Raw genomic sequence first — 27,189 nt, 5'->3', positions numbered from 1 at the left:
CTGTGACCAGCTCTACCTGCCTCCCGTGCCCGCTCCCCAAGGGCCAGTTGTGCTGTTGAAGGCAGGTCACAGGGACAAGAGGAGATGCAAAGCAGAGAAACAGCATTGACTCTGAAAGCCTCTATAGCCGCTAATCAACACAGGAGGAACTAACCAATGTCCCATTCAGGTTACTGGGTTTGGTTTGGTTTTTTCTTTGCAAAAAAACGTGAACAAGGGCAGCCGCTGTGCTGGAGGGTAAGGCCTGCTCCCCACATGCTGCCACTCCTCCTCTTACCAGTGCCGTAGCTGCCCTATATGCCTGTCAGAATATGGGCATCTACCCATCTCACTTGATAAGACCCCACCATGAACAGATACTGCCCCAGCTCATCCATTCCATGCTGGGTCTGTCAGAACCAGGTCCCAGGGATCCACCCCACTAGCCCATCCATTCTCTCCTGTGTCTGTCAGGACCAGGCCCCACTTCTTTCCTCATCTGAAGCCTGGGGTTTCTCTCGCTCCAGTCTGGCCACACTTGCACTCCACTGGCTGTGCTGAAGTCTCTCCTGATTGACAGCAGTGAGAGGAAGTGGGGAATCATGCAGCAACTCAAGACAGCCCCCAAAGTTGTTCCCATGCAATAAGTTACATCTGGCTCTAAACATTGTGAAAGTCACAGTTTCCCGGGGTGGGATGAGACTCACCTGATATAGGCTGGGGAGACAGCAAGGCTGGGACAGGCTGGGAGCGAGAAGTGTCCCAGGGAAAGGGTCACCACTGGTAAGTCTGTAACCGTGACGCCTAACTAACGATTTCCCAAGCCTCCAGGGGCATCTGCAGCAGCTGTAGCATGCCCAGTCCCACCTCCCGTCCCTCACTCTGGCCCCTGTGCCCAGCCCCGGGATGACCCGACTCTGCCCTGCACTGCATCAGCATGCAGCAGGAAGTGAGTTAGAGGTGGGCCGCAGGTCACCCCTGCACGGCCACTGAGCCCAACAGCTCCCTGGAGCCTTGTGCTGCTAGTTCAGCCCCAGCATGTCTGAGCAGCCCTGAGGCTGCCCTAACTTGCCCTGACAGGCAGTGTGCTGTAGGAAAGCCCCAGTCATGCCCCTAGCACAAGGCGTGCGTAGAGGGCTCCTGCGAGGCACAGAGCCAGCTCCTAACTGACTAATGTGGAAGGATTCAGTTAGAGGCACAAGCATCAAGTTAGACCCCCTGGAACCAGCAGGGTCCTTCCAGGCAGCTACGCTGAGGGCAGAGAGCCCTCAGTATGGATAAAGTGCTGACAGCACACCAGGGGCTCTATACTCAGGTGCGTGGTGAGGGCAGCTCACTCAGAGGGGGTGTGAAGCCCCACATCCTCCCTGCTCGGCCAGGTCATTAAAGATCCCAAGGAGTTTGCTGGGAAGAGCAGGGCTTTGTCCCACAATCCTTAGCCAGCCCTTCCCTGCGCTGCGCGCCCTGGGCAAACAGGGTGGGGGGATTGCAACAAATGCCTGAGGGAGCTAGTGCCCAACGCCCACTGGCTTTTGAGAGAGCTGGGTGCCCAACTCCCATTGGCTTTTCAACTGCCCCTTGTGCCTTGGCAAGTCTGCCCCAGAGGAGGCTGCATTGCAGGTGTGGCAGGTGCACAGGGAGAGAGTTGGAAGAGAGCCTCTGTCTTTCAGTGCAAAGGCTGAGCGGCTAGTGCTGGCTGCCACACCAAGAAGAGCAGCCATTTGCCACCCATGGCAGCCTCTGGCTCCCACACTGCACATGCTCTTTTGAGACAGCGGAGTTGTTGGAGCAACGTGCATTAGGCACGGCAGGCACCAGCCCCACCCATGTGTGCAGGGCTATTAGCTGACCCTGCAGTGAAATAGCGCATCGTGGCAAGCACTGTCTGGGACCCACGTTGGCAGATCCACATTCCAGGGTCCCAGCGACAAGGGCTGCATTCAGGTCCAAGCATACTGCTGGCTGCCAGCCCCAGGCAGCCAGCGATCCTGCTGAAGGTGATCAAGGGCTCACTGTCCCTCTTCCTCCTCCTCCTCCTCCCCCCATGGCCCCTGTGCTGAATGAGGACTGCCACCCCAAAGGCAGAGAGCACAAAGAGCCCCCTGCAGACCAAGCCACCTGCCAGCCCATCACTAAATAAAATCCAAATGGGCCCTGAGAAGGAGTCTGACAGCACAACATGGGCACAGCTCCTGCGCAAGCACCGGGGACCAGTCTGATCTCATTCCCATCCCTGTCAATCCAGGGCAGGGACTGTCCTTAGATGCTGTACAAACAGAGAGCAAACACAATGGGAGGCCAGTCAATGGCTAGGGCTCCTGGGCACTCCCACCAGACAAGTAATAGCAATAATACTGACTTCAGCAGCTTTGCATCGGGTAAGGCTGGCTCAGCTAGGTAGGTGTATTATCCTCTGTCTGTAACAACCCGGAGGAACTGCCCCCTTCTCTCCAGCCGTCGTCAGCTACTGCTAGCTGGCAAACCCACCCAGACCAGGAAGGAAGATCTCCAAGCCAAGCTGTAATTCAATGTATGGGAATTCGCCATACAGGCCACATGCTTACGCCCCAGGAGCGAGAGCAGGTTCACTGCACAGAGGACAAGGGTGCCAGCACCACACATCGGGGTTACAGACACAAGCCCTATCATACCATAGACACCTCCACACCTGCCCCTTTGGAACAACAGCTCCCCATTAACAGCACATGTCCCAGGACTAGCTCTTCACGCTCTGGGGATGACAGCTCAAGGCTTCTCTTCCCCACCAATTCAGTCCTTGCCTGCCTCCCATTCCTTCCTGGGCCAGATCCAGCGCTGACAGCACAGAGACATAGCACCAGCTTCAACCAGCACTGTCTATGGAGATACACTAGCTGGGGACGTGGCCCTTGAAGTTAACTTGCCTTCCCTAGAGAGCTCAGACCTCTCCATGCCCCTGTTCGCACCATTCCTTCCCCAGCTCACCCCCTCTCTGCTTCCTTTACGGTATGCCAATTAACCCCGTTACCCTACACACCAGCAACTGCTCAGCCTAAGAACTCCGGATGTGCATTTAGGCCCTTGTTCCCGCTGCCAGCCTGTCTTTTCCCAGGGAGCTCGGGCCCCTTGATCACACTAGTCTTTTGGCAGCGCCTGCAGCTCCCTGGGTTGCATTACTATATATTGGCTCGGTCCAGTTCATCTCTAATGGCTGGGAACAAGGGAAATCCTTCATGCCCTGATGGAGGAATGATGGAGGGGATCCAAGCACATCCACGGTGGGTTATTTCTGCTATGGCTAGTGCACTGAATACCTGGGGAAAGCGTGAAGAAATAACTGGGGACATGAATGCAGTACTGCCAACAGCGGGCCTTCTGAAAGTATGAGTCAGGCCCCAAAGTCATGCGATTCACTTAAAAACCATGAGGATTTTTTTTAAAAAATAATAAACTGGGGTTCTTTTATGGTTTCTGGTTCTGAGTCTTTGGGGTGCACTTGGGTCATGTTTTCTGGTTTTTGTCTGCAGCCACAAGGGTTAGAAACACACTTCTTTTTAAACTGAAAGCTGAAGTTTCACATGACTCCAGGAGCTGGGGCTTAAAAGAACACCAACTTATGATAAAGTCATAAGTGATGGCCACCCTGGGTCTAGTACAGGGCAGGATCCAGGGGTATGTGGGACCCTGGAGCAGGGGTGCTGGAACAATTTGTATAGAAATCTGAGAGCCATTGAACCAAATTGTAAATCCTGTATATGATGGAAACCACTTTAAGCCCGGGGGTGCTGCAGCACCCCTAGTTCCTTGATGGGGTGAGCCAGCTGGTTACATGATATACTGAGTCTATGCAGACCACACCCAGCTCTATGTTTGGTGGGGGGGCACTGGGCCAGTTAGGCTGTCAGTTCAGCAGGCAGGGATGGAGTCTTTGGATCAGCAGTTTGCACTGTACACCAGGACACAGACATTTCCAGTGTCTCCATGGAGTGCTAATGATCACCAGAGCCCTGCAAACAGGGTCCGCGGATCACGGATCAGATGCAGATGGCTCTAATGATCACTAACACTGAACATGAGGCCTCCTCCAACCCAAACATCACAGGTAGGGAGGCTTTTGCATCTCGGCAGGTTAGAAGATAGGAGGCAAAGGTTTGAGTTGCAGGAGGGGAAGTGGAGTTAAGGCCTGGGCCCCCGACAGTGACCACCACTGATTCCATAATTTGGGAATGTGCTGGGATATATTCCCAGGCTACGTCTAAGTAGTAAGCATAACATTTGGAGACAAATCCATCTGCAAAATGAAACATCCGGGCCAGATCCTCCATCAGAGTCATCTGGTTCAGTCAATTACAATTCAGTGGGAGCCAATGGTGCTATCCCCATTCACACTCACTCAGGATTTGGCCACATAGATTATATCCAAACAACGACATCCGAAGAACATTTAAATTGCAACGTCAAGCACTTCAAAGTCAGGAAACGCCAGAGTTAGGGTTGATGGTGCAGCCTTGATTTCGGCCCCCTTGTCCATAAGCATTATGAGACAGCCGTTAGTTACTTGATCATAAACAGGGAGACAACATGGCCTAGTGGCTAGAGCTCGGCACTGGGTCTCAGAGACCTTCGTTCTATTCTTGGCTCAGCTGCTGGGTGACCTTGGGGGAGTTACATCATCGCCTCTCTGTGCCTCAGTTTCCTCATCGTAGGATGGGAGTGATGATAGTGACCTCCATTGTAAAGCAATTTGAGGTCTGCTCACGACTTAGAAGAGCTAGGTATTAGCACAGGAGTCAGGACCCCTGCCTCAATCAGTGCACAGGACAGATGATGCTTACTGAATGAGCAGCTCTTCAACATTCTGTTTTCGTTGGTCAAGATGTGGCCCCAGGTCTTATTTATTGCCCACTATTCAAACCCTGATTGCAAGACAAACGCATTCATTTCCTCGTGGGCTTTTCCATGGCGCCCATGACAACAATATCCAAATGCTTCACAAATATTAATGAATTTATTTCTACAGTACCCTGTTCTACAGAGACAGGGGGGTTAGTCCCATTTTACAGAGAGGTAACTCAGGCACAGAGAGATGAAGGTAAAAAGTATTCACTAATTTTGGGTGCCCAATTTGGGACACCTAGGAGGTTTTTCAGAATACTCAGCCATAAAACCGCACTTTATACGTTCAAAGCCCAGGGCCCGTTGACTTCAGTTACAGCTGTGAGTGCTCAACACTTCTGCAAATCAAACCCCAGGGTCTCAAGTCGGGCTCCAGGAAAATGAGGAACGCACAATCAGTGACCACCTGCAAAAGTTTGATTCAAGTGACTCTCCCAGCATCATACAGGAACTCTGAGGGCAGGGACACAAGCCAGTTCTCCAGGGCAGCATTCGATTGCCTTATATGGAGCCATCCTTTCTCTTCCAGCCATCCTCTGCCCCATTCACCACACACCTTCCAACTTCTGCAACAGATGGCATAGGGGTCCTACAGACAATAGCCTCCTTCATTAAACAACCCCGACAGATCTCCATAGCACAGTCAGTCCTGAGCACTGAATGTAAACAAAAATGGCACGTGACCATGTAATTAAACACTGTATCCTCCCAATGCATACTAACAATGGCACAGGCATCCTTACTTCTGGCATTTTCTAACTTTTGAGTGTTTGACTTTGCAACCTTAAGAATGTTCCTTTCACATAGATTTTGGTTTTTTTCAATATACTTTTCCTAGGTTTTTTAAAAAAAGTCAACTGAAAACACAGAAATTCCATCATGTGACAACATATTGACATCCACGTCGGTCATCAGCAAGGTTGGAACCTTTCGATCCACCACACAGACCTCAGCCATTTGAGCTAACAGAGTAAAGGAGACCAGTAGTAGGTTGTCATTCTGTATGTAGACCACCCCTAGAGGGGGATGAGACACACACTTTGCCAGTAGGTTACACAGATATTTGCTGACAGCAGAGGAATGGTGAGACTCAGGAATCACAGGAGTGTAGGACTGGAAGGGACCTTGAGAGGTCATCTAGAATCTTGAGTTCTATTCCAGGCTCTAGAAGGGAGTGTTCTCTCGTGGTCACAAACAATTCTGCCTCTGCCCTCCCATGCCCAGCTCCTTGTCCCCAAACCCAAGCTCCTTATCCAGCTAGTCCCAGTCCCTCCCAACTCTTACCCCGCCAGTTCCCATCCTATCTATCTTCCCTCCCTCCACAACCCCCAGTCCCAGTCTGCCCTCAGCAGGCTCCATGCCCCAAGAGGTCCAGTTCTTGTCCCTTCTGCGTCTGAGTCAGGCTGTTTCTTACTTCATGCTACCTCAGTGCCTACAGGGACAGCACCTCCCACCCTCAGTTCCTGTGCCCGGCCCACAGAGCCCTGCAACAGCTGGGGCAACAACTGCGGGGAAAGTCCTGCTGAGCCCATGCAGCCCTGAGTTGGAGCATGCTCATTGCAAACAGAATCGTCGGAGAATTTAGCTGCCAAACTCTAACAAGGCTCTATTGAGCTTGTGCACACAGATTTATCTCAAAGGCTTATAATTTGGGCAGATCTGGGCAGTTGTTCACAGGACTGTCAAAGGAGACATTCCTGCCACAAAGGCCATCTCCATGCTAAATTTAAATCCCCTATTCCACAGCATAGAGCTTCTCCAACAAATGATTGTAATTTCCTTTTTTCTTTCTCTTTTTTTTTTTTTAATATGGCAAAACAATGAGGTTTTCTCTCATCTCGTTCTTGGAAACAGCTGAACAGGTTCTGCAGAAAATTCAGTCTGAGACAGATACCAGGCATGGAAAATTTCAGCCCTAAGGACTCAAGTCTGGCAAATTATAAGCAAATGAAAACAGGGTCTTATAATGGAAAGCGTCAGGTAACCTCAATGATGTGCAATGCTAGTGGCTCCACTTATAACCTATTACTGCTGTCTGCCTCCTTGTTTTTTTTTTCTTCCTCTCGCCTTTGTTTACTTTCAGTCCCTTTTCTCTCCACTTTTCCCAGATTCTCTCTGCACCTGTGCTTCCCCAGACAGATCTCACACCATCTCTGACAAATTTTAATTGTCTGCTGTATCTATTCCCTCCAAAACCCTTTCCTTCTCATCTTCCTTTAAGAGGCAGTTTCTTCTCTGATCCAGCCTTTCTATTTTTACCTTTCCTATCTCACTCCCTCACTCTCATCTGAGTTATTTTTGAATCTGTCTCTCTCTTCACTGTGCTAAATTTCTTCCTTCTCTGCTCAACCCTCTCTCCCCACCCCCATTCCCACACACCCATTCATGCCTGATCTAGCCTGCTTCTAGCCTCTCTCTCTCTCCCCCCCCAATCTCCCTTTTCTCCAGCCATCTTTCCATCCTCTTCTCTAATGTAGCTTACCCACCTCTTAGCTGCATCTCCTTCTCGTGTGCCCATCTGTGGGACATCTGAGCACTAGAGCTCAGTGTAAAGCCAGAGTCACAGGCAGGACTGTGTTCTCCATACCTCTCTTGTTATACAATTAAGGGGTTTGAGGAAGTGTCAGAGTTCCTCTCTCTTCTCTTTTGGACCCTCAAGCGTTCTTCCCTTCCCCCGATCTCTCTCTCCCAGTCTCTCTGGTCCCTGAATTTCCCTCTCCCAGGCATCTGCTCCTCCTGCTAGAAGTCTGAGCACAGGTCTTTTCTGGCCAGTTAACTCTAGACACAGGATTTGGGGATCCCGTCCCTAAATTCTGCGTCTTATGTGGCTGTGCATTCTGCACATTCCTAGTGCATGGTCCTGAACAACATCACTACAACAACAAACCTGTGCCCCTTCTCCTTGCTACCTCTTAGAACCACTTGACTGCTGCCAAACGTTCCAGCTACCATTTGGGCAAAACACCTCTGCCGTGCCACCGTCTGCACTGGCTGTGTCTGTGCAGGGCACCTGTGCCGTGCTGATGTCTGGACTGGGAACATCCACGGCCCAGTGCATCTACCATGATACCGACACACCCACCAGATCATGTCAGCCATGTGCCCCTGCAGTGAATACACCGGCACCTCCTGACATCCCCCTGCAATGCTGACGGGCAGCAGCAGCACGGCTGGGACAGTGGGGGAGCCAGCAGTGAAAGGGTTTAGTCCCTTTTAGTCCCTCAGGCCTGGTCTACACTTAAAACATAGGTCAACTTAGCTACCTTGTTTTGGGATGTGAAGAGATTCACCCCACTGAGCACCGTCGTTAAGCCAGCCTAGGCCCCGGTATAGATGTGGCTAGGTTGACAGAAGAATTCTTCCATCGATGTAGCAACTGTTGCTTGGGGTGGGGGGGGCAGTGATGGAAACACCCCTTCCGTCAACATAGCACGTGTCTATACTACGGCACCCCAGCCTCAGAAACGACTGCTTCCCGCAGCAGCAGGCTGGCCCTTTAAGAAGCAACAGTGAGTTTGCAAGGTTACTGCTCACCGCCCTGGCAGCAGGGAATATCCCACTCGGTCCACAGCTGGGCGGCTGTGCAGCTTAGTGTGTTACCCCGCAACCACCCCGTGAGCTCCCGAGGTTGCCACCCCGCTTTACGCTCACACCAGCCCTGCCCAGCTGGTAGCACAGGATGTTCCAGCCCAAGGCCTTTCAGGGGGTGCAAAGGGGAGCCCCTCACCACATGAGGCAGCTCCGAGGAATGCAAGGAAAGCTCCTTGCTCATCCAGCCAAAGGGTCTGAAACCCCCATCCCTGGAAGATGCGGAGGAGCAGCGCCCAAATCCTGCACCACAGGAGGGCCCCTGGAATAATTGATGCTGAGCTCCCAGCACAAAAATCGCACAGCTCTGTGGCAGTCGGGGGAAGCTTCCTCAAGCCCCCAGCAAACCCAATCCAATCAGCCCTGAGCCTTCCCCAGCACGAAGGCAGCCGGAGAGAGGTGCTTTGCGCCGGGCAGGACGACCTCTCTTGAGCCGCATCGGCTCTGCTGCGGGTCCCACAGCAAAACAAAGCCATGAATGTGCTCCCAGCTCCTGGACAACAACTGCAGCTCCTCCTGCCCAGGGACCTGCAGGAGCCAGCGAGCTAAACAAGCCCCGAAAGCAGAACTCCAGCGGGAAACCTGCCTCAGCCACTTCTGCAGTGACAGCTCAGGGAGCTGGGTTGTGCTCAAGGACATAACTGAGTACCAGGATATGCCTTCCCGTGGCAGCTCCTGGCTAACCCCAGCCCCTGCATGTGCCAGGCTGTGGGGCATGGTTTTGGGAGGACAGAGCTGGTACAGCCCCAGTGCAGAGCAGCAACCGGCTGGAGAGTTCGTGCTACCTAGAAGAAGTCCTGCATTTGCCTTTCTTCTCCCTCTCCCTGCCTCCCGTGGGTAGCTCCTACCTTGGCAAGCGCGGTCTGTCCCCATGCCTGCGGTGTTGCTCTTCTCCCCCGGACTGGTGCTGCGTGTACACTGCACTGCTTTCTGCGGAGCAGCCTCTTCTCTAACTTTAACACCCCCACGCACTGATTGATGCCTACTGCAGTCGCAGCAGACCTCATCGCACAGAGCGGGGAACTGGGCTCCCTTCCCACACTGCCAGGCCAGCTTCCTCACACGAAAACCCTCAGCGTCATCCCTCCTGGGGACTGTCCTCCTCAGACAAACCAGCAGGCAACGGAAAGCTTCGCACCCAGACCAGGAACACCTGCTTTGCACTGCGCTGGATATAGGCCCACCGCCCCTCCCGCCTGCAAACGTCTGACTCTTTACAGGTCAGTCCCCCGAGAGGGAAGGAGTGCTGATCGGCTCCTAGGAGAGCATCCTCACCACACACACTGGCAGGGAAATGAAAAGAGGGTTTTCATTATACAGCACCAGCCCAGATAATTCTGCCACCAAGGGGCTGGTGGGCACATCCTGCCGTAACAGGCTATTTAAGCTGGGAGTTCGCCACATTACCCACGATCTTTGCCCATGTTCTAAGGAATAAACAAATACCTCCAACCGAAAAAAGTACATTTCATCCAGGGCCAGAGGACAGGAAGGGCCTGTCTCATCGAGTCCGGTCTCTGCTACCACAGGCAACCTGGTAACATCAGCCCATTCATAAATGTACCAAGCTGCATCTTAGAATTGAGTTGTTTTGCCCGCACTCCTCTGGGGGCCTGTTCCAGAGCCTCCCTCCTCTGATGCTCAGAAACCTTCTTCTCATTTCCAGCCTAAATTCCTTCAGGGCCAGTTTATCCCTATTTGTTCTCATGCCAGCATTGGCCTTTAGCTTCAATAGCTCTTCATCCTCCCTGGTGTCCACGCCCTTGAAGGGTCCCCAAGAATTTTACATTCTGTATTACACAGGCTTGGCAGGATTCGATTTTGATCAGTAAATGTCAGTAAATGTCGATTTCACTGAACACACAGAAAATATTTCCATTGACGACAATCAAAATTTATGCATAGGCGAAGTAAGAAAAATGCTGCTCGAGAACTTTGTTTGATTTAAGGATATTTGCTTTGCATATTTTGATGTATAATGTTGACAATTTGTGTTTTAATGATTATAAAGCTTCAAGTTTTTGAATCTCAACCTGAAAGCAACTGTCTGACAACACCCCACCCCCCATGGTTGACACTCCTTCCCCTCCCCCCGATTGACTGATCCCCCCCATAATTTCCCACAACTTTGAAATTTTAAATTGATAAACACTGAAAAAAGGCTTAAAACAAACATTGACAACCACTGAAATGATTAAAAAACAAACAAACTTGAATTCTGCCAAGCCTGTGTAGACACCATATACCAGAAAGATGCAATCTGCTTTGAGAGCTATTGATGAAAAGTGCTATGTGAGAGCTAAGTATTACTATTATCCGCCACTGAAATGCAGCCATCTCTGGGGTGGAGCATAGCAGCCATTATGCGCCAGATTACAGTACACGTCATTCCTTAGTGTATCCTTTGCTGGAGGAAATAATATAAATCATAATTAATGGGAGTTGTGTGGTTAATTCCCCAGGACAGCTGAAAATCTCAAGCAACAGCACTTAGCCCCTACAGAACACCTTTAAACGGGGATTTCAGAATGCTTTCCACAGTTAATAATATTGTCCCTATTTTAAGAAATGGGGAAATTGAGTGGGGTGAAGGGCCTGATTTCCAGAGGTGCTGAGTACCCACAATTCCTAATGGACCTAAGGGTGCTGAGCAGCTCTGTTTGTCACACCCTAAGGGCCAGAATCTGACCACCTTTGCTCATGCTGGATAATGCCTTCCTCCACCAATACTCATCCTGGAATCAACAGGGTATGAATCAACATGTGGCTGGCAGGATCCGGCCCTAAGTGACTTGTCCATGAGTCAGAGACAGGGCTAGGCAGAAAACCCAGGAGAACTCTGCACTAACCCTGAGGCAGGCTACACTCCAGTGCCCCTGCAGGTTAACAGGAGCAGCAGGAATGCACCTCTGTACCCGAGTTTTTCATGGTCCCTGAGCGCTTGGGTCCCTAACACATTCTGAAGCAGCAGGGCAGATGGCTGACCCTTTCACGGTCCCCTCCTGTAGCAAGCCTGCTCCATCCCTGCAAACACACTGCCTGTAAGTCACTTCATAAACATGACAATGATGTTATTTCCCAGTCACTCCTAATTACAGCATAAATGATGGCCCTTGTAATACAGCAGCACAGAAGGTTCCCAGGCAGGTACTGGGAACTTGATGCAAACAACATGGGACCCCCGAATGACAAGGGCTGGATCCAGAGTTATAGGGTTGGATCCAGTCCTCGGTTACCTGAGGGCAAATGTGAAGTAACTGCTTTGTTACTGGCAGAGTTCCTGCCGATGGGAATGGCAGGTGGCTCTAGCTCCTGGCCTTTCCACAAAGGCCCAAGGGATGGCAGGTCAATCCACTCAGAGAAATAGCAGAACACTCGTTTACCCTGCAGTTCTACATCTAGCATGTGCCTTGCTGAGGAATTAATGGGCTGAGCTTGCTCCCCATCAGAGCAGCTGGGCTGGAATTTCAGTCTCCTGGAAAGACAGTAAACCTCATTCACTGGAAACATTTAATTTGATACAACTTTCAGATCAGGGTCCTGGCTCCTCTTGGTTATCACAACAGAGATCCCTCCATTCACTAGAGCAGGAGTGTTAACTCCTGATCCCCAACATTATTCCAATTTGACAATGACAAGTTGCTACCCTGGAATCCCTCTGGTGTTCCTTGCTTTTTGTTCTAAACGGTTGCTGTGCAGCACTAAACAGCTGCTGTGTTCCACCCCAGCAGTGATTGCATTTCAACTGCTGGTGAAATGTTTCTGTGTTTCTATACCCCATAAGTATTTAGGAGATACTTTGTGGTGTAACAAACAGAACTGCCCTCAAGCCACTGAATTACTGTGTATCTGTGGTTTCCCTAGAACTGTGCTTTGCCAGAGCTGCACCTTTAATCTTCACCCTTTTATTTTTACAGCCATATGAAGGTGGGGTCAGCTGCAATGTGGTGTAGCAACCACAATATAGATACAGAGTAGACAGAACACATGACAGTGCATTTGAATGTAAAGATTTCACCAGCAACCATGCGAGATGGCCGCATGACCCCCAAGCAGCACGAGTTATGCAGGTAAGCTCACACAAGAGCCAATGAAAGCTTCAAACCATTGGGAATCCTGCAAACACCACATGTTATATAGGAAAGCTAGTTTCGCAGTGCTCTCGAGTGTGTGAAGGGTTGTTACTGGGACTATTCTGTGTGTCCTGCAGCCCGTCAAGGTACCCGATCCTGTCACTGCAGGCACCCAGGCAGAACCGACTGAAGCTAAAGGGCTCCTGATAGCACAAAGGTCACCCATGTGGATCTGATTGCAAGACTGGGGCCTTAAGTTACTAGCAGTCCAACCATGCAGGCCTCTAGAGAGAGCACGTAACTGACCAGATATCTCAGACACAACTGTGCCACGGCTGTAAAGATCCAATAGATCATAATGCACCAGGGCCAGACCCACTGAGAATCTCCCCTTCACTCTGATTTCCAGCCCTCCAGTAGCAGAAACGAAGGGCTTGTCTAAACTTGAAATGCTGTAGCTGCACCGGTGTAGCATGTCAGCATAGACATTACCTATTCCAATATTGGCGTAGGTTAGCCATCTCCCCGAGAGGCAGTACATAGGTTGACTGAAGAATTCTTCTGCAGACCTAGCACTGTCTTCACTAGGGGTTAGGTTGGTATATCTGTTTCGCTCAGGGGTGTGGATTTTTCACACCCCGGAGCGATGCATCTGGATCAATCTAACTTGTTTGAAGCAGGCTGAGGGTTTGGAGGGTTAGAAATGGTCTCCTTGGGGACGGGGCAGAGTGCAAGGAGCATGCACAATGCTACCTATCACATGGCTCTGCAATGTATCTGTTTATCACATAGGTATCACCCTCCTCATGCAGGCTGTGTACAAGACATATATGCAACTTGAACGAAGGTGTTGCAACTGGCTGCATCATAATCTAGAATCTACAGAGATCTGTATCCCTCTATATTACACACACGCGCACACTTGCAATACACACACTGCCTCTCCTGTTTAAAAGGCGGCAGCTGGAATTAATTCCTCATCAGTTCCTGGCGGTCGCCGGCTCACCTCCGCAGTGGAGTCTGCCTCTGCACTTCTTCCTCAGTGCAGCAACGTGGCGGCACAGCCTGTGCTCATTTCCCCGTCCTTCCCCGTAGGATTTCCATGGCCTCCGGCTGGCTCACAAAGGCCCGGCTACATTCTGCTGCACAACACACGCATCCGTATGGCAAACCCTCCCCTTGGAGCCTTGCTTGGTCGGCAGGCATTGCAATGCACCCAGGAGCACTGCAGTCCCAGGCACAGCAAGAGCCATTTCACGTACTGTCCGCAAAGCTCTGGCCCTCGTTATCCCTCTCTGGCTCGCACTGTGCTGAACTGAGACGCTGTTCATCATACGCGATGCTGACAGGCGTCAATTGCATTCTTGCAGAGGGAACACTGCACATTGCCAGCATCATGAGATGATGATAACTATAATGACTTGACATGATATAAATGCGATTCACCCCCAGAGGATTTAACAGCCAGTATATATAGGGATTGCCTGACTGAAATGCAGCCACCTCTGGGGTTGACCATGGCTGCTGTCTAACAGCCACATAGCAGCATCGCCACACAGAGTTCAGTGTGGGAAGTGAAGTAGAACGCTGTATCCAACTGAAACCCAAGGAAGAATTTTAGGTGCATAGACTATATCCACTCAGACTGAAATCTGGCCAGTACATGGGGGCTAAGGTTCTTGTAAAAGAGTTCTGGGATTTGTAACGGCCAGGAACTGGTGTCAGCCAACTGTAAATTAGTGGAATGACTCGGCAGAAAAAAGGGCTGCCTGATGTTCTCCTCAAAGCCTTGTATCAAGAGAGCAGAAGGAGGTTAACATCAGGAAGCAAACAGGAAAAATCCCCAGTCTGGAGTTGGCCCCAGTGCTGTGATCCCTGGAAAGGCAGGCTCTCACCTTCCCAAAGGCTTCTCACCCCAATCTTAGAGCCTGCCCCAAAGCCCACTGGTCAATGGGAGCCTTCCCATTAGCTAACTGGCTTTGGATCTGACCCGGAGTCCCTCCTCTGAGCAGAGCAGGAGGAGCTGAGCTGAAGTTAACACTGGGGGATCAGGTAGCACACATGGAGTTTCCAGGCCAAGCCAGCCCAGAGAGATGACAAGCCAGAATAGACAAGTCAACATCTTCGCACTCGAAAGCCTCTGCATTCTTCTAATCCCCCCGGCCTGTGTCTCAGCTGGTGGGACTGGGGGAGCCCACCTCCGGCAGCAGAGGGACGCCAGTGCAGCTAAGGAGGTGCCCTGCTCTGTCCAAAACACCCTGCTCATTTTGGAACCAAACTTTCCAAAGCTGTTCTACCACCACTTTAGATCAGCCTGGGGGCGCACCAGAGGCACTGGTTTAATTTCTAGGTAGGTTAGACGTGCGTGTGGAAGGGAGGAATGTAGAATGAGACTCAACAACATGGGGCTAGTCACAACCTGGATGAGAGAGACTGACATCTCTGCCAATGATGTCCCCTCCAGAAAAGCACACATCCCCGAAACCCATATCAGGGTACTTACTGGGTCAGCAGGAAAAGCGCCACCTACTGAATCGCCAACCCCATGACCTGTGTAGGTCTCCCATCCAAGCGCTGACTGATGCCACACCTTCAGATGGTAAGATCTGACACAATCAGAAAGCCCGTATGACTGAAAAATTGTTTGAGGTTGAACAAACCCTTGCCACTGTGGCCCAGGTGAGCCGTACACTGTGGGATCCCCACCCAGTAGTCCAGGGTAGAACCTATCCCCCTCTCCTGTAGGGAAGCCTGCATGGAATACAATGGGAAATCTGGTGAATAAATAGTCAACCATGTGAGTGGGAAAGGAGGAATTAACCCCTGCATGCCAGAAGGCAGTGCTTTCTTACTGGGCTTAAAGAGTCGCCCCATGCTTCTGATCCAAGGGAGAATCGAAGAAACAGATGGAATCAAAAAGGAAGAGTGGGAGACGGGTTGGGAGACAAAGATGCACAGAAAGAAGAGAAACTGGGGCGAAAGCACAGAGGATGCAGAAACAGAAGAGGAGTGAGAGAGACCAGACAGAGAGGGGGTAAGAGGCAAAACAAACAACAGAAAGAGTGAAAAAGAAACAAGGGAGGAAAGAGATGGAGCCAGACAGAGACCCCGCGTCTATTGCGCTGGGTAGAATTGGTCTGACACCTGATGGGAGAGATGAAATTAACTATGTTGTTAATGACAGGTTTCAGAATAGCAGCGGTGTTAGTCTGTATGCGCAAAAAGAAAAGGAGTACTTGTGGCACCTTAGAGACTAACAAATTTATTTGAGCATAAGCTTTCGTGAGCTACAGCCCACTTCATGTTAATATCAACCTCCTGGCTGAGTTCAGCCCCTGCTCAGTTTCTTCTTGGAGTGATGCTCTAGGGGAGAACTAGCATTTGTTATTTCTATGCAGTAGTAGGAGGCAAGGTGCACCATATGCAGGGTCCCGCTGCCTCCGTGGGGCAGGTTCTCTGGGAATGAGACCTTCACACTGCAAGCCAGCCTCCGCCAGGGGCTAGGAGCACCAGACAGATCAATAATCCCCACAGTGTGCCCCCTGACTTGACCTTTCGCTTTAATCAAATGAAACATCTCCAGTTTCCCTGTCCTGTGCGGCTGCCATCTCTCCGGAGCAGCATGGAAAGAGGTCTCTAAACTGCCCTGGGGCTAACGTTCTTGCCTTTGGTGATTCGGTTCCCAAGTGCAAATAGTCACCTTCTTCCCTGGGGGACGGGGTTTCATTCATGATTGAAAGTGCTGGGCCTCCCCCAAACTCATTCCTTGTTGCTAGGGGACACCGCAGACAGCTGGGACGGTAGGTGGGGTGGGGGCCAGCCTGGGACGGCCATTTGTACAGGGCTTGATCTTGCTTGGTGCTGAGCATCCTCAACTCGCAATGATTTCTAGAGGCTTCCAACCTCTCGCAGGACTGGGCCCTTCACTCACGCAGCGCTGTCGCTTTAAAGATGATCAGGAGGAGCAGCAGCGCGGGGTTGCGGGGGGAGGCCGGGGAGCAGGAGAGCTGTTCTGCCTGCTGCAAGCTGTGCCTGGTGAACTCAGCTGGATGAGAATCAGTCACCAACTGCGCCTTGAGGTGCTGCTGTCACAACAGCCCATGATGAAGGGGGCGCCAAAGCAGGGGCAGGGATTTGTCCAGGCCATCTCCGGGGGTTAGGGCTGGAAGAGTGGTGTTTTTCAGTGAGAAGACAGGGACCTTATTCTGTCCCAAGTCTGGTGCCCAAGCTTTCCTCTCCCCTCCAGAAAGGATAGGGCAATGGACGGCTTGAGTGCAGTGAGGATATGTAAAGTCATACAGCTTTGGGGGACAAATCTGAGATGAGACAGAGGAGGGTTTCCAGTCCTTGGCTGGGCTGGCTACTTAATGGAGGGTTATCGTCCATTTCAGATCAAAGATTAAGTCGCTACAGCAAAGTTCTGGGTGAGGGAAGAGGCAGGGGTGAGGGCAATACACTCAAAAGGAGAATATGGGAAATAGGGCAGATGAGAGGTTTCAGAGTAGCAGCCATGTTAACCTGTATTTGCAAAAAGAAAAGGAGTACTTGTGGCACCTTAGAGACTAACAAATTTATTAGAGCATAAGCTTTCGTGAGCTACAGCTCACTTCATCGGATGCATAATGGTGACGCCAAGGGGACTCTGAGGCAGAATGGCCCGGGGGGTTGGGTTTTTGTTACGGCTGTTTTCATTGCAAGATTGGCGTCCAAGGAGGACAAAGGCAAGGGGAGTGCCTGAGTCGGCCTGCTTCCCAGTGACTCAGCAATCGGCCTGACCCATCACACACCAGCTGTTTGGCAAGGAACAGGCCTGAGAAATGCAACTCTCTCCCTCACCTCCCCCCCGCAGGTCAGAGCTGCCTGAGCTCTCTGTGGCTGTTTGCAATCAGGATGCTGCGTGGAGTGGGGCAGGAGGAAATAAGACTTTTCCAAATATAAAACAGCAGAAAGTGGTGTCTGGTGTTGGTGCGTTCACCTCTGTCCAGTGCGGTGTGAGTGTTGCAGAAGCATTCCAGGCTGGCCTCCCAGGCTGCAGTATTCACGCTGCATTCCCCAAACCCAGACCTGCTGAGGGGCTGGGACTGGCTCGGGTCTGAATCCTCTGCATTGTTTGTTATAGCGACTCCTGCCAGGAGAGGCTAGCGCTAGAGCAGCTGTGAGCTCTGCGACAGCCCCTGCTCCTGCGCCGCCCCTCCAGCACCATCTGCTGGCAGAGTGCGGTATGTAAACACTACTTAACCCGCATCGCATGTCTTTTCCAAACCAGGCAAAGAGATTGTTACAGAACTGCCTGCTGAGTGACCAAAAGAGACTGTATACAGCTGAATGAAACACCCTTTATTCTTGGAAATGGGGCAGGAGCAGGTTCCAGATCATAGGGGCATGTGTTGCTTGACAAGTACCAAATAATCACCTGATTAGTCGGGAGGCAGAACAGACCTAATCTATAGTGTGTCTGGCAGATCGCATCAGCTCGACCCTGGCGTGCTGAAGCCTGGCAGCAGGTACGGTGTGCCCAGATGACTGAAAACAATGCTCCTTCCTGCCCAATGGCACCACCTGCTTTTCCTTCTCCCACCCCCCAGCACCTCACTGGGCTGTCATATGACAATGGTGACATCCAGACAACGAAGTACAGAACCTCCAACATCCAAGAGACGTGTTCTTGGTCTCCCAACCAAAGCCACAAGACCGGGGTTCAGCATGAGGGACAAAACCTCCCCTCACGCTGAGATCCAACTCAAGCCTTTCTTGGGTCGAAGAGATGACTGGGGCAACCTAGAGATCTGACCAGAGCAAGAATGGGAGAAGTTCCATCCCACACGGAGCATAGGCCAGGGAAGCGGCATCTCCCTGCCAGTGGAAATGAGTTGGATGGCTGGCGAGGCTGCCCTTGCTGTCCCCTGGCTCTGCTGATATGGCTGAACAGCAGCATAATATGTGTCCTTGCAATCATAACCTATGCAGGAGTCGATCATTTGTATTCTCCATTGCAACCAGAAATGCTTTTCGATGAGTCAGACGCTGTGAAACAGAGCCAGCTTCCTCCAGCCTACGTGGGATGAAACTTAAGCTCTCAGACTTTTATGGAGGGTCTTAGCTGAAATTGGGTTTCGGGTTGTGTTCAACTCCAATTACACAGTAGGGGCAGACCAAGCACACCGGCTCTGACGGCAGTGCGTTCAGCCTTCAGGGAACATCACAAGCTACCTGGTCATTACAGAAGACCGGGGGTGGATGGGAAGTGAGCTGGATCTGAGCGGGGAGGTGAAGAGGGAGCCTGGTGCTCTCTGTCAGTGGTTGGAGACCAACATTTCTGGGGACCTCACAATAAGAGGAAGCATCTGGCAGCTTCTGCATAACAAGGTCTTTTAACCTGCAAGTTGGACTCACAAGGTTGCATCACCACCATCATAAGCAATGGCTTCCTGGGGAGGGTGGAAGAAAATGTTCCCTTCATACTTTTTTTTTCCAGTGGAAAACAGCTTTCCTGGCCCAATGGATTTTATACAAAAAATGCCCATTTTCACACAACGTTTTTTGGGTTATTGGTCAAATGAATGGTTGGGGGAGGGGGTTGTCAGCTATTTTGATGCAAACGAGAGCTGTCATTGCAGGACCAGTGCAGCAGCGCCCACAGTGAGATGGTTAGAGAAAAGATAAGAGTGAGGAGACAGCCCCAGAGCAAGAACTGGCTGCAGCCTGTGTGCAAGAGAGAGATGTTGATGGGGGGAGCATACAAGGTCACAACTAACTGATCCATCCTGTATGAAGCCCCACAGCCATGCTCATTTCAGAAAGCAGCAGGCTGCTCTCTGGCCCAGTCCAGGCTCATGAGAGCTTCCAACTCTACATCCATAACAGAAACGACCCTGTTCAAGCAAAGAGGTTCCCTGCCAAGAAGCCCCAGCGTGCTGCCCTGCAGTGCTGTCTCTGCTTCCCAGCTCCTGGTACATGGTTTATGGATTTTGGAGAACCACGAACTTCACTGGGCAACTGTCACGTGACTGGAAACCTGGGAGGTTAAAGATGACTCCACAGCAGTGCCCGAGAGAAAATTGAAGCACGCAGCGGAAAAGTGGTTTGCCCAGAAGAGTGAATTTGTGGCAGAGCACAAATAGCAGCCCAGGTCTCCTGAATCCCTGCCAATTGCCTGTCTGTAAAAGAAAGAAATGTCATCCTGCTAGCGATGTTTTCATCCCCCGGCAGCTCTCTGGCTCATGTCTGACGATCGAGAACATGCCGTAGGAGATCAGACTGTTAGTCCATTAAAGCTGGTATCTTGCCTCCAGCACTGACCCATCCTTGACACGCCAGAGAAAGGCGAAAACCCTCCACGACACACACAGCCACCTGTGCCATGCATCGGTGGGAAAGGGAAATTCCTCTTCTTCTCATGCTGAAGTCGGAGCTGGGAGCCAGACACCTACATTCTGGGAAATATCATTTCACCCCAGCTTGTAGTTTTCCTAGCGCAACGATCAGGACAGTGATCCACACCCGCCTTCTAGATCATGGCAAGGGAGAAGCTCCTCTACACAAGAGGAAACAGGGACAGCACGTGGGCAGAGTGGCCTAGCACAGTGACTCTAAATAGCTGTCAAGATCAGCCAGGCTCTTTCTTCCAGAAAACCCATCAGCATACTATAGATGCAGCGACATCTAGTGATTAGAGCAAACGCCTGGGAGACAGTACAGCTGGCTTCCATTACCAGCTCTCCCACTGGCTGGCTACATGATCTTGGGCAAGCCATCGAACCACTCTGTGCCTCAGTTTCCCCTTATGTAAAATGGGGATAATACCTACCTCTCAGAGGGGTATATACTGGGGGAAGGGGTGTGTGAGACACAGGAAGAAGTTTAAGAAACGGATACGAGTAAAATGCTTTGAATTCCTCAGGTGAAAGGTGCTAAACATTATGTCTTGTGTTTTGTAACCTGTAATGGTTACTGCTGACCCCCACCAGGGATTTTTTAAGACCAGAAGGGACCATCCAGCCCGATACAGGCCATAGAATTTCACCCAGAGATCACTACACCCAGCCCATAACTGCGGGATGAGATTGGGCTTCTCTCTCAGACTGACAACCGACCTGGATTTAAAAGTCATGGCAAGTGAGCCATTAATTTGGGGTTGGTGAGAGCATGGGTGGGGAACGAAAATCAATTTCTCTCTGGCCTAACCCTTTTTCTATTCATCCCAGGTTTAAAGCTGTCCATTCTGCAACGGAAAGGAACAGGGAGGAGGGGGAACTGGGAGCCCTGCACTGAATTACTGCCACGGCAGCAACAAAAATAAAAAGAGAGCTGCCTCTTTAAAGTCTGGCCTGGAGCCAGCTTGAATGTATAACCACAGTAGCTATGATTCAGTGGGTTTTTCCCAGCATTCTCCTATTTGGGCTGCCAGGAGCAAAATGATTGAAAAATGCTTGAGAAAATAGCCAGAGCTATATAAACCTACGGGAGGAAAACAAAACATACAGTCGGAATGTCTCTCACACACACAGAATGGTACACACTCAGGTACACACCCACCCACCGACAATTACACGCACAGAGAGATAATGGTACACAAGCAGGTATACACACACTGTTACACACAACACGCACACAGCGAATGGTACAAGCAGGTGTACACACATGACTTTTACACCCTCAGACACCAAATGGCATGCATACAGTTGTTTGTTCCTGGTTGCACTGTTTTGGTTTTTTTTTTTTTAAAACCAGCTCACAACTTTGTCAGTCCATCCCCCTTCTCTAGACGGGTTTAGTGTCATCACTAGCATTCCAAACTGTGTCTGACTGCGGTGGCTTCCGTCTCCATGTACACGCTGCCAAACAGTGATGCTCAGCTTCAAAAAGCTGTCGGCACACAAAGAAAAGATACGGATGAGCAAGAGACAGCTCGTCTAAAAGGCTGTAGAGGTGATGCCGCAGAGAACAGTGCATCCAACCTGCATGATTTTACCTCAAGAATCATAATATTTGGTGGTTTTTGTAAAGCTCCAGGTCCAGAAGTCCTGTTAATACATCGGAACCAGTTTTTTAAAAAAGTAAGTAGCCCTTGTGGTGAAGAGAAATTCCTGAAAATCCGATAGGGTCATAGAATGGAAGGTGAACAAAAAGAACCAAGCATTTATTTCTTGTGGGTGAGGGAGCGGGGGCACTGTCTCCTGCTTTTAAATGCTTGGGCCTAGCCCTACTGGAGGAGTTTCCAACTCACAGGCTTGTTCTTTTCCATTGGACCCTCTTTTTAGTTTGGCTTTTGACTGCGAGGAACTTGCGTTCTGAAGATGGAAACAATAAAATCCCTGTGGTAGAGCCAGCCTCCCCTGTGGTGAACTCTGTGCTGCTATGCAGCAGATCTAGGCTCAGTTCCCATGGCCCAAGCACTCACTTTCCCGGCTAGGAATGATGTGGGGCTTGCTGCTGGCTAGAACTGCCTGTTCAGAGGTGAGAGGGCTGGCTTTGATTCCCAGTTTCCAGGACCAGAGTCTGCTCACACAACAGCTTTGCGACCCCTCTGGAGCTACTCTGGATTGGTGCTGTGCAACCTTTGGCACAGTCCAGCTCCAGTAGTGCTAGCGAGGAGGTAGACGAAGAACAATGAAGAGGGAGAAGCAGAGCAAGACACACCTGGTTGTGCCTGGTGCTGGCAACTGGTGCTTTCCAGCTGTCACATTAACAAGAGCATAATCCAGAGAGGGTGAAAGGTGACTGTCAATGAATTGTCCCACTGCCCACAGTGAGGAAGAACAGCAGTGCTGAGCAAGAGGGCTGGAAGGAGGAGCTTGGGAAGAAGGTCAAACCCTGACCACCTGTCAGCAGTCACAGCCCTCTAGATATGTCCCATTAGGGAATCAGCTGCTGTAGAAGAGCATGTACGGATAGACCAGGGTATATGTGTGAAGCTGAGAGGTCTAGTGGTAAAAGTCAGGGACTGGAAATCACATGCTCTGTCTTGACCCTGCCTCCTCACCTATAAGTGGGTTTGATAATGTTTTTCCACCTTTGTGGAGAGCTTGGAGATCGCTGGCCAAGAGGTGCTAAATGCAAGATGTCATTGGTGGAGACTCCAGGCTGGCTTGGGGTGACCAGCCAGCCAAAAAGGAGAAAAAAACGGTCCCCCATCAAAAAAAAATAAGTCCTTCCAAAGCCTCGATGCAGCTGCAGGAAAGCTCCCTCCTCATGGCAAGTGGCTGCCTGTTGGGCAGATCCCTGTCAGTCCCTTTGAACGTGCCCTTCCAGGCTCCCACTTGGAGCGTGCATGGGGGAGTCTCTCCTCTTCCATTCTAACTGGAGAGTTCACAAAGCAATGGCAGCACAGGGCCAGCTGAGGTCTGGCCAGGTGGGCACTGAAAGCAGGGAGACGGGAAGAGGAAAAGGGCAGAGAGGGAGCAGAAGAGGAGAGAGTGGTAAAGAGGAAGCCAAAAGAGAAGAGTAGGGGGAGAGGGAGAGAAGAAAGGATACAGACCTTGGGCTCTTTGGGGAAGGGACTATCTTTGCTCTGAGCTTCTACAGCACCAAGCACAGGTCCTGGTCCATGTCTGGGGCTCCCAGGTGCTACAGTAACACATGTACTAAACAACAATAAGAGCCAGCATGATGGAAAGGGGAAAAAAGAGGAGAAAAAAGGGAAATGAGTTCAAAGTTCCTGCTGCTAAGCCCTGCTCCTCCCCTACATGGCAGCAGCTTTTAGCAGTGGGGGAGCCTGCAGCTGATCAGTTGTGACTTTCGCCCTGGGTTTCACAGCCGCCAGTGGGAAATCCTACCCAGGGACTCAGGGCATATGAGCAGATCTGGGTCAGGCCGCAATGCTAATGAGAAAAACAAAGGCCTGGCTTTTCAGCTGCAGTGAATGGGAATGTGCCTGAACTCTGTAATGCATGGTGCCTATGCTGAATCTTCCAGGCAGGAATTAGCGGAGGTGGGGATGGGAATCTGCTTTTGGTACCATCCTGGGAAACGAAAGGGCTGACACGGCTCCCTGAGCTCCAGTGTGCCTGCACCCAAATGGTGCTTGGGACATTTTACGGGGTTAACCGAGGTGTCCAGGATGAATCGCCATCCCGTTTACAGCGTGCGGGAGCCTGGTCTGGGCCCCCAGGGGAAACTCGCCCAAAGCTGCCAGCGAAACAAGCACACACTGGGCAACCGCAAGTCCAGCTCCTTCCCACCACACACTGGGGATTTACCGCCCCCCGTGGTGCGCTCGACTGCCCACTCTCTTGCGAACAGACTCCCCGCTGCCTCTGCACGCCCCGTTTATTGGTCCCCCTCAGTTCAGCACGCTCTTCAGCCCAAGGCACTCAGCTGAGTTCATTGTAAAACCAAACTGCAGATTATTTCACAAAGGCCAGGTTAAAGAGTCGAACAAAAGCACGTAAAAGGGTTTCTTGGAATCATAAGGTTATGGGTAAAAGAAAAACATCAAATAGAATCTCAAGCCTCTACTTAGTGACCAGTCACTGTCCTGGGCAATAAGGTATTTCTCACCCCATGGCCAGGCCTGAGAGCTGGGATCCACTTTTCATGAGACACTGGGGCTGGCAGTGTCGCCTCCGTGATGGATGACATCTTGAGTCCTTTCTTCTCTTGTGCACTCCCAGACATTTTGTCTCCTTTCATAATCAGGGTGTTTCATTAGCTTCAGCTCAGCATGGAGAGTCCCCTATTCAGAGTCTTTTCTTGGGGTTCTTTTGCCTTCTTGCATGCTCAGGCCTGCACCTGGTCTAGGCAGGGCTGGACTAGGCTGAAAGATGTTGATTGTTCTCTCTCTGGACTGAGTCAGCCGAGACCTGCCCCATGTCTTCAGCAATTTTGAAACATACTATTTTACACATTTCCCATACAGACATCTCACAATAACCAGCCCGATCAGCTCGTCCTTAGCTTTCGGCAGAGACCCCACACAACCCCCTTTGGCTGGGCACACAGGTAACACCTGCCTGGGCGTGTCTGTGTCACAGTGCTGCTTTGGGCTCTGCTAACAAATTGGCGGCAATGCAACACCAGCCTAATGCCAGCAGTGGAAGAGCAGGGATGCTCAAAGGGAAGGGGCATGGCGTAGCCAACGGCAACCGCGAGCCAGGCTTCTCTTGCAGCCTGTGCTCTGCAACGACTGGCACTACGATTAGTTCAATCGTAACAGTGATTTCCATGGAAAGACCACCTTTCTGGCAGAAGGATCCGACAGTGTCCTGCCACTCACTCCCCCACTCGCCCCCTCCAGCAGCAGGCAGCTGTTTCCCAGGGCATCACAATGGTACACACTGTTATGCTGTCCTATGGAGCCGCAAGTGCACTAGCTCAGCATGGAAGCAGAGGGTAAAGCGCCCCTTGCTGAATCACCAAATATTCAACCCTCCCTTCCTCTAGCACTGCAGAGCGCAGCCTCTGCAGGGCGCTCTCCCCTTCCCCTGATTTGTACAGTGTGGTTCCTGGGAAGTCTCCCAGGGTTTCCCAAGGGGACCAGGCTGCAAAGTCTTATATTCCTCATCGTTTCCAGTTTTGGTTGGATGCTCAGGGGAGCGAGCAGGAGCCTTGCCATCAATGGAATCAGGCCCGTGGCACACATTCATCTGAGGGCAGATTCACTGGAACGAGCCAGCCAGAACATTACCAGCCACTACCCCAGCCTAGCAGGGGCATCCCAGCACAAAGCAGGATTGACAGCCAGTTGCTCCTGGGCTAGGGGTTAAACCAAGAGCTTCACTATCCCTAGCCCAGGCTGTCATTTAAATCAGACCTCTCAACAACCAGGCTACAGGACACTGGGCAGCCCCTGAGCAACGTGGCGATCAGGCAAGGAATAGCCTCAGGGCCAGGAGAGAGCTCAGCCCCTGGTAGCGAGCATTCACTAGAGTGATTCCTTCTGGGCACATGGGAAGTTGCCTCTCACAGGGCAAATCTTCCTGCAGCTCTTATTGTGGGGGTGGGCATCTCTATGAGGTGGGCTGAAAAGTGGGGTTGGTGGGGAGCAAGAAGGGGCCATCTCCCTGACAAAATACACCCCCGTTAGAACAGGGTTTTCATAAACGCATGCCAGCCTGGGGTTCCACTGGCCTATGCATCATACCAGGCATTCTTCACTCTGATCCTCAGCCCGTTTCCTTTGCCTGCAAGGGTTTGTTCCCTCCTCCCCCGCACGCTGTGGTTCTCAGGAGGATCTGGGATCCAATTTGGTTCCCCCCCCCCACGCCCCAGCATTCTCCAGGCTCCTGGGACATACGTTCCCCACCCACATTTTTAGAGAGTTGTTTGTCTCATGGCTGTTTTGCATTGCGTCTCTCTCCCCCTCTTTGTGGCAGCCCAGCTCACCTGCGTATTTAAACTAGGAGCCCCGAGGGAGTGAAGGAACTGGAGGGAGGTGGACTGGTCCATCCAGTCCCTTGCCCAGCAGGAAGTGGCAGAATGCAAATGAAAGGCCTGGCTCCCTTGAACAAGGTTTGGTGTTTCACACTCGAGCTGGGATTGCAGCTGGCCCACAGCGCATGCAACGGAGCTGTTGGAGATTTTGGAGGTGGGGTGGGGAGTTCCCCATACACTGCTTTCACAGGCAGCAGAAGGAATCTTTCCTGCATACTATGATTTTTTTAAGAATTTTGGCCTTACTTTTCCAAAGCCTGAAATCATACGTGCTTAGGAGCCAGGGGACTGGCAGTCACGCCTAGCCCCAGCTGTGTTACCCATGGGGACAGGGTGTGGGGGCATTGCCTGATCCCTGATCGATGGGGGTTAACTTCAGCTCAATTTCCCCGAGAGGCCGCAGACTCACAAAAATTGTTTTAAATCAAGCTGGGTCACTGAGGGGCAAACTTTAAACACCATCTCATCAAAGCTGCCACTCCCAGATTATAAAAGAGATGCCACCACCACTTTTCTCTGGCCATTTTAAGCACTGACTAAGCTGAATCTCTACTTGGAAAGGTTTCTGCTTTGCTGGCTTGGGGAGGTTTGTTGGTTTCTGCCGAGCCAGTTGACCAGCTTACAATGATGCTGAGTGGATCACTTAACTTCCCCACCATGCCTCAGTTTCTCCATCAGCAAAATGAAGGCTAACAGAACCGAGTTACACAGGAATGCAACTGACCCATACCTGTAGAACACATGGATCCTCTGGTATAAGGATGCCATAGGAGAAGAATTATCACACCTAACCCCGCTCTGTCTAAGCACAGGCACTGGCTTCTACCCTTAGCAATCAGGTCCCAGGTTACTCAGGGCTTGTCTACACACAAAAGTTGCGTGGCTTTAACTATACTCGCATAGTTAAAGTGGTACAGCCCCGCTAGTGTGGATGCAGTTATACCAGTATAAATGAGCTTGCACTGGTATAATTTATTCCCATATAAGATTAGGCTAGGGTGACCAGATGTCCTGAAGTTATAGGGACAGTCCCAATTTTTGGGTCTTTTTCTTATATAGGCTCCTATTATCTCCCACACCCGTCCCGATTTTTCACATTTGCTGTCTGGTCACCCTAGATTAGGCATATAACTATGCTGGTCTAAAACACCTTTATACTAGGATAGCGGTGTCCTCACTAGTGGTTGTACTGGTATATCCATTAAAAAGACCACATCCCTAACTGACACAGTTCTACTGGTGCAAAATCAGTGTCTCCAGTTTTTCTGCGGTACAGTTTTCTTATAGTTCCCTCTCTCCTTGG

At 51.0% G+C, this 27,189-nt stretch overlaps 1 protein-coding gene across 16 annotated transcripts in view; it reads right to left on the bottom strand.

The window, feature by feature from the left end:
• Nucleotides 1–27,189, bottom strand: part of EPB41L1 (erythrocyte membrane protein band 4.1 like 1) — a 147,637-nt gene that overhangs the window by 70,348 nt on the left and 50,100 nt on the right. The window contains exon 1 of one of the 16 annotated variants that reach the window (XM_043496128.1): nt 13,522–13,613. The exons of 13 other annotated variants lie outside the window; for them this stretch is intronic. The gene's annotated coding sequence lies outside the window, so the exon portion shown is untranslated. Of the gene's footprint in view, nt 1–9,290; nt 9,489–13,521; nt 13,614–27,189 lie in introns of those variants that run through there. 2 more of the 16 variants (XM_038370512.2, XM_038370521.2) reach the window with 2 other exon arrangements.

Source organism: Dermochelys coriacea, chromosome 13, assembly GCF_009764565.3.
Source record: "Dermochelys coriacea isolate rDerCor1 chromosome 13, rDerCor1.pri.v4, whole genome shotgun sequence".
In the NCBI taxonomy this organism is placed as follows: Eukaryota; Metazoa; Chordata; order Testudines; family Dermochelyidae; genus Dermochelys; species Dermochelys coriacea.
This window is presented reverse-complemented; position numbering and strand designations above follow the sequence as displayed.